The sequence below is a fragment of the Pinus tabuliformis genome, chromosome 7 (assembly GCF_031772625.1).
Source record: "Pinus tabuliformis cultivar Carrire ecotype Pingquan chromosome 7, CPIR1, whole genome shotgun sequence".
Lineage (NCBI taxonomy): Eukaryota > Viridiplantae > Streptophyta > Pinopsida > Pinales > Pinaceae > Pinus > Pinus tabuliformis.
The window spans coordinates 120,707,712-120,721,593 of NC_142293.1; the positions used below are offsets into that span (position 1 = coordinate 120,707,712).

Genomic DNA, 13,882 nt, shown 5'->3' on the forward strand with positions numbered 1-13,882 from the left:
TGAGGCCCTAAACAACATTTTTTTGGCAATCTATTACTACTGATTTTGCATCTACAATTGTATTTTTTGTCGTAGTCCTCGTAGAGATCTTCCCAACAAGTTATCATGCGCGTCAAACGGAGATAATATGACCAAGTCGCGACCCTGGGAAGTTGGCTGTCCAACTCACCCCAACGGGGCCCATAAACTCTTGGTGTTACATCTCCTCGGGTTAGGGTTTTGGTTGTTTAGGGTTTGCTTTTATTGTTCAATAATAAAAAGGCCCTTGAACCTCATCGTAACACAGATTAGAGGCATGTAGCTACCACATCTCTTCTTAGAGATAAGCTACCATCGCCCGAGCTAGTCTTATTTCCATTCTGTTTGTAAGTGTATTTCAGTATTTGATATTAATGAAATGAAGTGTTATTTCTACTGCATCTTTGTATTTATGGTTATATCTGTAATTTTTTGTGTTCCTGTTTAAATCCAGATCACCAGGGTTGTAGAAAATGTTGCAAGTTGAATGATCGTGATTAGTTCACCATAAGCTTAAAAATTCATTGCCAGACTACAAAGGAGAGGGAGGAAAGTATTTTTCCAATAAGAAGCTAAAATTTTTTGAGTAGTCAATGACTAAAAACCTTATTTAATGATCTAAACTACGTCACATCGAACTCCAACTTAAGTGAGCTACCCTTTGAGGCAATAATTTAAGATTGAGTGGTTGTAGGCAATAGTTTTTGCGACTATCAAGATGAAATGGAGTTTAGGTATCTAAAACTCGGCGAGACCTTCAAACAAATATTCAGTTTTTCTAGAGTTAGACACATTCATAAATTCAACACTCTTCCCATGTTTACCACATACTTCTGTCAACACTTTCCATGTTACTTCTACCTCAATTTGAAAGGTATGAATCTAGATTGTAGCAACAATTAAGAATTCCTCCTTGGTGACCTTATTTGAAATTTCCAAACTTCTGAAGATACTTTAGTACATATGGAAGAACATATTCATTATTGAACTCACATATGTTGATCAAGGTTACAATTATAGGCTATGGTCTTGGATCTCATCTTTGCACTTGTATTTTCAATTGACACATTCTTTTTTATGTGATCTCTATCAAAATTGATTATGTTAGGCCCCTATAATACTAGTGTAACCCCTTATTGTTATTAGTACAACCCACTTATTATATTGATGTACCTATGTAGTGCCCATATTGTTAGTATTGTGCCCCATAGAAGCCCACTATTGTTATTATTGTGCCCTTACATTATTATTGTTATGTCGGCTCTGATTATGTTATGACCGCTTAGACTCCTATATATAGAAAGGAGGTCTTTTCATTTGTATCATCCAAGAATTTCTATTATGAAACCAACTCAAGAAAAGATAGAAAAGAAAGATCAACGCCTTAGAATTCAACCTCTTCAAGGGGGCAACCTTCTTTACATTACATAAATGAACAATTCTTGGATGATACAAATGACAAAACCTCCTTTCTATATATAGGAGTCTAAGGAGTCACAATATAATCCAGCCGACCTAACAATAATAATATAAAGCCACAAAAATAACAATAGAGGGATTCTATGGGGCACATAAATAACAATATGGGGGTAATAGGGGCACAACAATATAAATAAGGGGTATAACTACAATAGTAATGGGGTAATCACTAGTATTATAGGGACCCAACATGCCCCTCTCCTTCAAAAAAGTGTTGTCCTCAACGCTTGAGTAGTTCTGGATACTTCTGCATAAAATTCTCATCCTCCCATGTGGAATCTTCAGCGGATAAGTTCTTCCACTTGATAAGATACTCTGAAATTGATCGATTTCGTAGCTGTCGAGTTCTTGTTTCTGTGACTGCTTCCGGTTCCAATATAATTTTTCCTTCCTCGTCAAGTTCTGGCAATATTGTTTGAATTGGGAGCTTGTCACCTATAACCTTCTTTAAACATGAAACATGGAAAACTGGGTGCAATCGAGAAGCTGCAGGAAGCTCCAATTTGTATGCCATAGTACCAATCTTTTGCAACACCTTGTACGGACCATAATACTTTGGTGATAATTTATTATCCTTCTTAGCTTGCTTTAGGGACATTTGCTTATATGGTTGTAGCCGTAGGAATACCCAATCACCTACATCAAAACTTCTTTCACTGCGATGTTGATCTGCCTGTTGTTTCATTCTATTTTGTGCCAACACGAGGTTATCCTTTAAGAGTTGGAGGACTTGTTGTTGATGTTCGATGTGATGTTCCACTGCCTGAACCTTAGAATTTTCTCTTAAATATGATGTGATGGATGGTGGTTGATACCCATAAAGTGCCATAAATGGGGTCATTTTTGTTGCTGTATGGAAGGAAGTGTTATACCACCATTCAGCCAGAGGCAACCATTTGACCCATTGTGTCTGTTTATCAGATACAAAGCAACGAAGATATCCTTCCAAACATTTGTTTACTATCTCAGTTTGCCCATCAGATTGAGGATGATAAGATGAGCTATGAGCTAACTGAGTACCAAGACAAGAAAATAATTCTGTCCAAAAATTTCCAGTGAAAATGGGATCTCTGTCACTTACAATAATCTTTGGGTTTCCATGTAGCTTTTGAACTGTTTCCATAAATGCAGTAGAAACTGTACTGGCTTTAAATGGATGTGATAATGCACAAAAGTGTGCATACTTGGTAAGTCTGTCAACTACCACCATGATGACACTCTTTCCCTCAGACTTGGGTAAACCTGTGATAAAATCCATTGAAACCTCCTCCCAACGTTGGCTTGGAATGGATAAAGGTTGTAATAGACCCGGTGTCTTAATTGTTTCAACTTTATTTTGCTGGCAAACCAAACATTCCGCCACAAACTTTTGAATATCTGATTTAAGGCCATCCCAAAAAAATTCCTTCTTAACCCTGTGGTAAGTTTTTAAAAATCCTGAGTGCCCTCCTAAGGGAGAAGTGTGCAATTCCATAAGAATCTTTTGTTTTAGCTGGGAATTCTTACAGAGGTATAAGCGATCTTTGTACCATAACGAATCATTTTGCCAGCTAAATGTATCAGAAGTACTGGAATCTTGTTGTAGCTTTCGAATAAGTGCCCACACTTCTTCGTCATTCTTCCATTCCTCCCTTGCTTCGTTTATCCAATCTGGTTGGATAATAGAAATGGCACACAACAATGCTTCCACATCCTCATCCTTTCTTGAGAGTGCATCTGCCACCACATTTTGCTTCCCTTTTTTGTAGATGATTTCAAAGTCATAACCCAACATCTTTGTGACCCACTTTTGTTGCTCTTCAGAGGATAATCTTTGTTCTAAAAAGTATTTAAGGCTATCATGATCCGTTTTTACCTTGAAGTGTCTTCCCATTAGGTAGGGTCGCCATTTCTTAAGTGCATGGAGTATTGCCAACATTTCCTTCTCATAAATAGCTTTGCTTAAAAACTTTCCCTTGATTGGACGACTTTCAAAAGCAATGGGTCTTTCATCTTGCATTAGAACAGCACCAATTCCATTTCCTGAAGCATCACATTCCACAATAAAGGTTTTTGTGAAGTCCGGTGTAGCTAAGACCGGTGCTTGGCACATTGCCTCTTTAAGATGTTCAAAGGCCTTTGTTGCTTCCGGAGTCCATGAAAATGAATCTTTCTTCAATAATGTTGTTAGAGGTGCTGCTATTCTCCCATAATTCTTAACAAACTTGCGATAATACCCTGTCAACCCAAGAAATCCTCGCAGATGCTTTATGGATGTGGGGATTTTCCATTCCTTAATGGCTTTAATTTTGCTAGGGTCTACCTTAACTCCTTCATGAGATACAATATGACCCAAATATTCCACCTCCTGGACTCCAAAGAAACATTTGGATCTTTTTGCATATAATTGTTTCTCCTCCAATAGTTGTAGCACCCTGTCAACATGTTCAACATGATCCTTCCAAGACTTGCTGTAGATTAGTATATCATCAAAAAATACTAACACAAATTTTCTAAGGAATGGTTTGAAAATTGAATTCATCAAACCTTGAAATGTTGAAGGTGCATTGGTAAGGCCAAAAGGCATGACCAAAAATTCATAATGACCCTCATGAGTTCTAAATGCTGTTTTCGGAATGTCTTCAATCTTCATTCTGATTTGATGATATCCTGAACGAAGATCCAACTTGGTGAAGTAAATTGATCCATGCAATTCATCCAGTAATTCATCAATAACAGGAATGGGGAACTTATCTTTAATAGTGAGCTTGTTGAGCTCCCTATAATCCGGACACATGCGCCATGATCCATCCTTCTTGTGCACCAATACTACTGGAGCTGAGAAAGAACTTTGACTCGGTTGAATTATACCAGCCTCTAGCATTTCTGCAACCATACGTTCAATTTCACTTTTTTGGACATAGGGATATCTGTACGGCCTGATGTTTGGAGGAACACTTCCTGGAATCAGATGAATAGCATGATCATGATCACGCATAGGTGGGAGACCTTTGGGAGTCTCAAATACCTTGGAATGATTGTCCAAGACTTTTTGGAGATCTGGAGAAATAGATGATTCCAATGTGGAAACATCTAGCGAACATAATTGTGCAATTACACCTCTTTGCTCCTTTTTTAGAAGCTTTGTCATGCCATTAGAGCTGATTATCTTTCCTGGTTTCCCTGCAATACCCCTTAATTCAACTTCCTTTCCTTCCATAGAAAATTTGATGAAAAGTTCTTGAAAATTAAAAGCTATTGTACCCAAGGATTGTAGCCATTGGACTCCTAGTACAACATCAGCACCTCCCATTGGAATGGAAAGCATTGGGCTAGTCAATACATATTCTCCCATGGATAGCTTGATATTATGGCACTTTCCAGAGCAATTTATTGTTCCTCCATTTGCAATCATCACTTGACACTCTGGTGCTGGATATAGGAAGCAATTCAATTCTTTTGCTACCCTACAATGAATAAAATTGTGGGTGCTTCCTGAATCAATCAACACTATTACCTTTTTCTTCTTGATTTGTCCTTCTATCTTGATGGTTTGAGGAGTGGTAATTCCCGCCAATGCATTACAAGATATGGTCGGATTTATTTGTTCTTCATCTAGGCTTTGTTCCTGGAATATATATTCTTCTTTTGACCTTTCTTGCTCCTTTTCTTCTTCCTCTTCACAATCTATGTAGAATAATTTCTTCTCAGCACACTTATGACCTTTAGTGTATTTGCTATCACAACTGTAACAAAGCCCTTTTGCTCTTTTTTCTTCCAATTGTTGTGGTGTCAACCTTATAGGTTGTGGAAGACTAGGGGCAACAACACTTCCGTCTTTATAGTTGTGAGTGGTATGCTTCCTGGTTGCCATAATTTTGCTTTCCATTTTTCTTGCTAACCTGAATGCCTTCTCTAATGAATCAGGTTCCCAAAGGCGAACATCATGTTGGATATTATCCTTTAAAGACCCTATGAACACATCAATCCTATGCTCCTCTGGAATATCTTTTACCCTTATGTTCAATTTTTGGAACTCCTCAATGTGCTCCATTACTGAACCCTTTTGTTTGAGACTTATCAATTGGCTAAAAAAAGTGTTGCTTTTTGTATCTTCATAATGTGCTATCAATTCTTCCGTAAAAATTGCCCAAGTGATAAATTGTTTACGAGAGAAAAGCCATTGATACCATACAAACTGATTTGGTTCCAAATATACAGTTGCCATACGTACCTTTTGTGCGTTTTGCACATTATTGAGATCGAAGAATTGCTCCATCTGTAATATCCATGTGGCGGGATCCTTGCCATCAAACTTCCTCATATCGATTTTTGGAATATGGTGATTCTTCGATCCAACATTAGCGTCTATGGAATCATGATTAACATTTCTTTTGTTCTCATCATGAGTTTCCTTTACTACCTTTTCACCATTAGTGACCTTTTCTTGTAGCAACTTCTTCAATTCTTCCATGTCTGTCTTCAAATCTATCTTCAAATCTGCTATCGAATCCTCCATCTTAGCTTCCATGCCCTTTATCTTAGATTCCAATCCATTTATCTTAGATTCCACGTCACTTATCTTAGCTTCTGTTAGCTTTTGTGAGCGTGACATTTGTTGCACTTGTTCTTGTAATTTTGATATATCATGTAGCATTTCTTCCTCTTCTTCATGAGTCATGCTAGAGCTTTCAGGTTCCTTACTAGGTGTTTGCATTTTCTTTCCTCGGGGCATCAGTTACCGATAATAATGCTTTACTATGCCCTTTGAATTCTTTTAAACCAAGCTTACACAAAAATTTAAAAAAAAAAACTACACACCTTTTTTTACTTTATAGAAGCCTGATATTGAATCTGATGTATCTCTGTAATTTCGGATTATCGCGTTCTGAAATTGCTACCTGTAGTAGCCTTCTGTGTCCTCTTTCCAATGCCACAAATCTGAGCCAAATTGGATTCTCCAAGGAAGAGTTATGTGAAATCTCCCACAGTGACTTGCTTTTAGACTGGTTCAGTAGAGCGAACTTGTACAACGTGCCACGAGTCACTGTTTCAACCTTTGAATCTGAAACACACACACAAGAAACTACAGTCCGTCCTCTTTCTGTACCTTCTTATGAAATTTCAATCTGATCCCCAGAGAGAAAGTTATGACGATTTTCCCCAGGTCACCTGTTTTAAATGTAATTCAGGAGTCTGCAAAAAGACCAACTTCCTCAGATCATATCTCCGCAAATAGCGCGCGAAAAGCTCTGAAATTCGGACCCAAGGTTCAACGCGATTTCTTCTCAAATGGGTTTTTTTTGCGACTTCTGAAACGTCACAGAAAAAAAAGTTATAGCGAAAATTCCACGATGACCTGTTTGGAGCAGCGAAACCCTAGAATCTAAAGCTCTGATACCAAATGTTATGAAACCAGCTCAAGAAAAGATAGAAAAGAACGATCAACGCCTTAGAATTCAGCCTCTTCGAGGGGGCAACCTCCTTTACATTACATAAATGAACAATTCTTGGATGATACAAATGACAAAACCTCCTTTCTATATATAGAAGTCTAAGGAGTCACAATATAATCTAGCCGACCTAACAATAATAATATAAAGCCACAAAAATAACAATAGAGGGATTCTATGGGGCACATAAATAACAATATGGGGGTATTAGGGGCACAACAATATAAATAAGGGGTATAACTACAATAGTAATGGGGTAATCACTAGTATTATAGGGACCCAACAATTTCTCATTTATGTAATGTAAAGGAGGTTTCCCCCTCGAAGAGGCTAAATTCTAAGGCATTGATCTATCTTTTCTATCTTTTTCTTGAGCTGGTTTCATAGCATTTGGTATCAAAGCTTTGGATTCTAGGGTTTCGCTGCTCCAAACAAGTCATCGTGGAATTTTCGCTATAACTTTTTTTCTGTAATATTTCAGAAGCTAAAAAAAAAACCCATTTGAGAAGAAATCGCGTTGAATCTCGGATCCAAATTTCAGATCTTTTCACACTATATTTGCGGAGATATGATCTGAGGAAGTTGGTCTTTTTGCAGACTCCTGAATTACATTCCAAACAGGTGACCTGGGGAAAATCATCATAAATTTCTCTCTGAGGATCGGATTGAAATTTTGTAAGAAGGTACAAAAAGATGACGGACTGTAGTTTCTTGTATATATTTTTCAGTGCCAAAGGTCAAAACAGTGACACGTGGCACTTCATACAAGTTCGCTCTTCTGGAAAGGTCTATAATCAGGTCATCTTGGGAGATTGTGCATAACTCTTTATTGGATAATCCAATTTGGATCAGACTGGTGGCATTGGAAAGAGGACACAGAGGGCTACTACAGGTTGCAATTTCAGAACTTAAAGATCCGAAAGTACAGAGTTACAGTCATTTCAAGATCGAGCTCCTAAAATCAAGAAAAAACAAGATGAGGAAGTTTGATGGCAAGGATCCGGTAAATTGGATACTTTATATGGACCAATATTTTGATCTACATGGTGTAACACTGTTACAAAAGGTATGTATTGCATCTTCATATTTAGAATTGGATCAATTTTTATGGTATGAAGGACTTTGTTCTCGTAAACAACTTGTTACGTGGTCAATTTTCACGGAGGAAATGATATCACATTATGAGGATACAAAGAGCAACACCACAACAATTGGAAAGAGTAAAAGGGCTTTGTGACATAGTGGAAAGCAAAATTATGGAAACCAGGAAGCATACCCCTCACAACTATAAAGATGGAAGTGTTGTTTCTCCTAGCCTTCCACAACCTACAAGGGTTACACCACAACAATTGGAAGAAAAAAGAGAAAAATGGCTTTGTTACAATTGTGATAGAAAATGCACTAAAGGTCATAAGTGTGCTGAGAAGAAATTATTTTACATAGAATATGAAGAGGAGGAAGAAAATGATCAACCCGACACGAAAAGTGTTACCTAGTCATATAGAGGTGTTACATCTTTCCCCCTTGAGCAAAACATCATCCTCAGTGTTTCTTAGCCCTAGAAAATGGCTAGAAAGTGTCATCTTCCCAAGTAATCTCTTCAAAATACTTCCACTGCACTTAATCATCCTCAGTGTTTCTAAGCTCTAGAAAATGGCTAGAAATTGTCATCTTCCCAGGTAATTTCTTCTAGCAAAAGTACTTTCATTGCACTTAACCTAGGTACTACACTTAACATGGGTAACTGTTTGCTTCTACCCAAAGACTAAATTAGGAATACTAATGTGTCCAGCTCGACCTACATCCACAACCATTATGAGTGTCATTAGTGTTTTTTTGTCAATTCTTTTAAAATGTATTTATATATAATTTCAAACTTTAGCATAGACACTTTCAATTTCTACTTATATACCTTGTAAAAGTTATCAGTAGGTATCACAACCCAACAAGGGTTAGCAATCTACACTCAATACAGTTGGCTGCATCATTGTAAACTTAACAACAATAATAATTCACTTTTTCGAAAATAAAAGTTAAATGCATCATTGTAAACTTAACAACAATAATGATTCACTTCTCCAAAAATAACCTTACTATGTAGTCCTGCTATAGATTCCAAATCCCGCATTATTTTCACAATAATATTTCAAAAACCATTTATTGCTCCCTCTCCCGCATTATTTTCACAATAATATTTCAAAAACCATTTATTGCTCTCTCTTTTTTTATGGAGTATAGTTGGCGCATTACCATATTAGGTAGCACCATTAAATTTTTATATTACTTCAATTGTCGCATATGCATTAGTCATGCATGAGTAGAGTTTAGGATGACCTTTTATTTTTTACCCATCTAAGGCAGCTACATTGTTGTCTACTTTACCCTAGTAACTTAATCATTTGTTATTTCTTTGTAACATAACATCAAACACCCATTTCCTAAGTTACCTCACTGAGAATTGTTGAGTTACGGTTGAAGTTCAGTTAATCTTTTTAACGAAAAAGGTTAGGAAAATCATGATTGAATAAAAGGAAAATCTACAAAAGAAACATAGAACTGATAGGTTTTACTTTGTTTAGAATTGATTCTTCAGCCAACCGGGAAGCCCAGCAATCTGAGATTGTACTGTACTTAGACCGACGGGACCAAGAACGTGAGCAGGTCATGGGGAAGGCCCGCCCTGGTTCTCTGGCCTAAAGTGTATAAATGCATGAAGTGGTAAAATTGTTGTTAACTGAGAATATAACCTGAAAAAAATCTAATCATTATATGATAGGTAGTTTTTTTCGGGGAAACCAATGTTTTAAATCAGTTGGCAACCATGAATTGAATACTAAAATATTTACAATATTCTTTTATTTATTTTTTTATCTTTTCATTATTCTTGTTTTTTTTTTATTTAGAGAATATCACATTTAACTTAATTTCGTTTCATTTATCTTTTCATTATATATGGAAAATTTTATTTTCTAAAATATCCTAAAATTTTAGGATTTCATGAAAAGTATTTACTGATCAACTTTAATATAATATTTTATAAATCAATTTAATCAATTTCAATATAAAAAATAAGTAAATAGATAAATCTCATATATTAATATTAATCCAATTAAATTAATCAACTTCAATATAAAATTGAGACTTTGAATAATATGATTTAAGGTTTTTATTTGTTCCTATATTAAATTAGTGGTTTTTATTTGTTCCTATGTTATATTAGTCAAATTAATCTAGAGGATAAGAAATAGTTTGGTTAAATCTAATTATATGTATAAATCAGTTTGTATTTTTATAAAATTCATAATTTTATTTTTTCAATTTATTTTTAATTTAAAGAATATTACATTTAATTTCGTTTCATTTATCTTTTTATTATATATAAAAAACATTTCTTCAAATTTTTTTCAAAATATAATAAGATTTTAGAATTGCATAAAAAATTATCCACCATTTCATCTAAAAATAATATTTTAGAAATCAAATTAAAGTTATTTTAGAAATCAAATTAATCAACTTCAATATAAATCTTTTTCCCTATACCAAATTAAACTATTTTTTAAACTTTCACTAATTAAAATTAATTATATTTTTTTATAACCTTTCATTATAAAATTCAAAAATTAAGATCAATTATATTTATCTAAAATAAATAAATACATACCCATTATAGAAATAACCTAATTATCTTTATTGGGAAAAAATCCATCCAAAGAAAATAAATTATATTTTTTTATAACTTTTCGATTTTTTTTTTTAAACTTTTCATTATAAAATTCAAGGAATAGGATCAATCATGTTTATCTAAAAAGCATTAATTTTGATAAAAATAATCTAATTATTTGGAAAAGAAATTGTCACAATGGGCATTGAGCTTGCAAACTCATTAGGCAAACTTTGAAAATATAATTTAATTATATATACCAAAAAAGTCCTCAACATAATTCGAGGAACACAATCCACCCTTCCAAATAAACCAGAAAAGCCTAGACAGCGTCATTTCAGGAAATACAATACGCAATCCACTCTTACATAAGAATATCCAGAAACCTTCCCCAGAGTAATAAAACAAAATCAACTTATTGTCCGGGAGGTTAACTTAAGTTAATAATAATTAGTTTACCGCCATACATGGCACATAAAAATTAACAGGACCACGCATATGAAGTTCCACGCGCACACTGAATATTAGGTTCACGCACACGCAAAAACACCTATTTCTTATATCCCACTGCCCATCCTAACTGAGGAAAAAGATCTGAACTCGCCTTAATCTGTTCGGTTGCTGTGGCCAAATCCTCATCCGGAAATATATCACAATCCCCATCCCATCTGATAAAAAAAAGCGTATCAGTAAAATACTTGACCCTGTGCACATCAGGCGCAGGAGTATAGAGATAATCCCCGGGGCCCAAAGTGAAGCTCTGGTTCTTGGTGAGATTCCACACCCTCTTCGACCCAGACACCACAAAAAGATCATGGCCATAGGTATGGTGATGGGCCGGCTCGATGCTTCCGGCCTTGAATTTCACAAGAGCGGCAGTGGGGCTTGCTCTCACGATGCTCATGGATGCCCCGGGCACGATCTCCACATCATTGAATTTCCTGTCTTTGCCTCGTGAACAGAGAACGCAGGAGGATTCAGATTGGGGATTTTCAAGTAGGGGTATTCTGGGAATTTCCTGCAACGAATTTTCTAGGAAATCGGCAGTCTCAGGTGGCCATGGCTTCCCCTCGCTTGCAGGGCAGGGCGCCTTGAAAGGGGTTTCGAGCCATGCGTCGAGAATCTTATTGCCCTCTTCAGGGGTTGTGTGCATTCCTCCAACTGCTATCACGTTCGAGTTATTGATCGATCTGCAGTCCTGGGCATCCTCCACAGAGGCGCAGGTGACAGAATAGACGCCTGGGAACTTGTTGGCGAAAATCGAGACCCCCATCCCCGTTCCGCAGACTACCAGTCCCCTGATCTCCCATTGGGCGTTTTCTTTTTGTTGTGCTTCGCTCACTTTTCTGCCAACTTCTGCCCCGACGTTGTAATACTTGTTGGTGCCGAGGTCCTGGACCTCGATGCCCTTTGATTGGAGGTGTTGGACGAGGGAATCCTTGAGCGCGCAGCCGAAGCTGTCAGCTCCTGCGATGAACTTGAGAGGCTTCATGTCACTGATGTTTCCCATTTTTCTGGACCGTGAATGACTGCTTCGAGAGCTTGGAAATAATGCAGTGGAATGGATGGAGAGAGGGTCGGTCGGTCCAACTTAAAAGGGAACGGAAGCTTCTTCTTCAATGCACCTGGACTTGCCCTTGAGCCACATCCACGTGGTGGTTTTGGGTATGTGGGGTTTGTAACCTCTTTACCACGGCGTACTGCTAATCACAAGGTGGCATCAACAGCGAACGAACTGGAGCGTCTCCATCGCCCATTTCTTAGGAAGGAGTTAAGGTACTCCTTGTCAGAATCCAATCTGCACTTTTAAATGTAAATGTAAATTAAAATGAATCTACCTACATTCGTTTTAATGCATCGCAGGTCAACTCAGGTTGGTGACGAATGAAATAATTAATATAGCGCATGTCAACTCCATGTTGGTCGGGAATGAGATAACACATTTCTCTCGCATTTCAACCACCATATATTACACATTTCAACAACCATACACACATTACACCGAGGATCATTTTTTTTGGCAAACTTTTCGTTAAATTTTGACTTTTTTCGTCCTAATAGATTTGGAATTGAGATAGATTTACACAAAGTTTTCCATATTCCATTTCAATGAATACGATATATCTTTATTACAATCCTTATCATAATATTTTAAAATATTTTAAATATATGATTTATATATGATTTTTTTTACTTTGAATTGTTTTATTGAAATATTTTTTATTTTATTAATAATTTTTAAAAGTCAACTCTATGGGAAGCAATTAAAGAATGGAGTCCTTTACAGAGGCAGAGGAATTGGGCGGATGGCTAAAAGTGGCGGGAATCCAAGTAAAAAAATTCAAAAAATCTTGCAATAGTAGAGTTTGAATTATGTTTTTGATGGTGGAAATGGATTCAGCACCATCAAAAACTTCCAAGGCACCCAAAATATTGAAGTTTGATAGTTATAACTTGGATTTAGAAAAATTCCTACTGGATTTTATCAAAATATGGCTTCAATGATTTTCAGGGCAAAAAAGCACTCTAGTTAGACTACGGCTTAAGGAATTACCCATCTTCATTATGTTATACTAGGAAGTAGAAAGCACATATACATTGTTTTATTTCTTACTCTATGTAGAATTGATATAATTTTTTTTGCATTGAGAGGCGCTCTACAACCCCAGTGTGGGTGAGATGTGTACACATTAGGTGTAATCTAAGAAAGATGGTATGTCAACATTTCTACTCTTATTTCGAGGGAGATAATAAATTGAAATTTGAAGTGGATAAATTAAGTCATTGTATACACATATAGAGATTTACTCCTACAAAAGTGTCAAGGGAAACAAAAATAATGGTGATGAGTAACTCCTAATAAATATATTTATTTACATCTTATTTCTATCCATTTTTTATGCAAAGACTTGCTTAAATTATACTCGGAAATAATTCAAATTAAGTGATTGTATACATATGTACAGATTTACTCCTACAAAAGTGTGAAGGAAAACAAAAATAATGGTGAGTAACTCCTAATAAATATATTTATTTACATCTTATTTCTATCCATTTTCTATGCAAAGACTTGCTTAAATTATGGTGGGAAATAATTCAAATTAAGTGATTGTATACACATGTACAGATTTACTCCTACAAAAGTGTGAAGGAAAACAAAAATAATGGTAACTCCTAATAAATATATTTATTTACATCTTATTTCTATCCATTTACTAATGTGAGTATGAGTTATTTTCAAGGATTTTATTTCTAGATTAAAAATCACCACACAAATATCTAAAAATCATGT

At 35.8% G+C, this 13,882-nt stretch overlaps 1 pseudogene; it reads right to left on the reverse strand.

Moving 5' to 3' along the window:
- Positions 1-10,880: 10,880 nt before the first annotated feature.
- On the reverse strand, positions 10,881-12,257 carry LOC149246039 (DNA damage-repair/toleration protein DRT102 pseudogene; annotated as a pseudogene).
- Between the last annotated feature and the right edge of the window lie 1,625 nt (positions 12,258-13,882).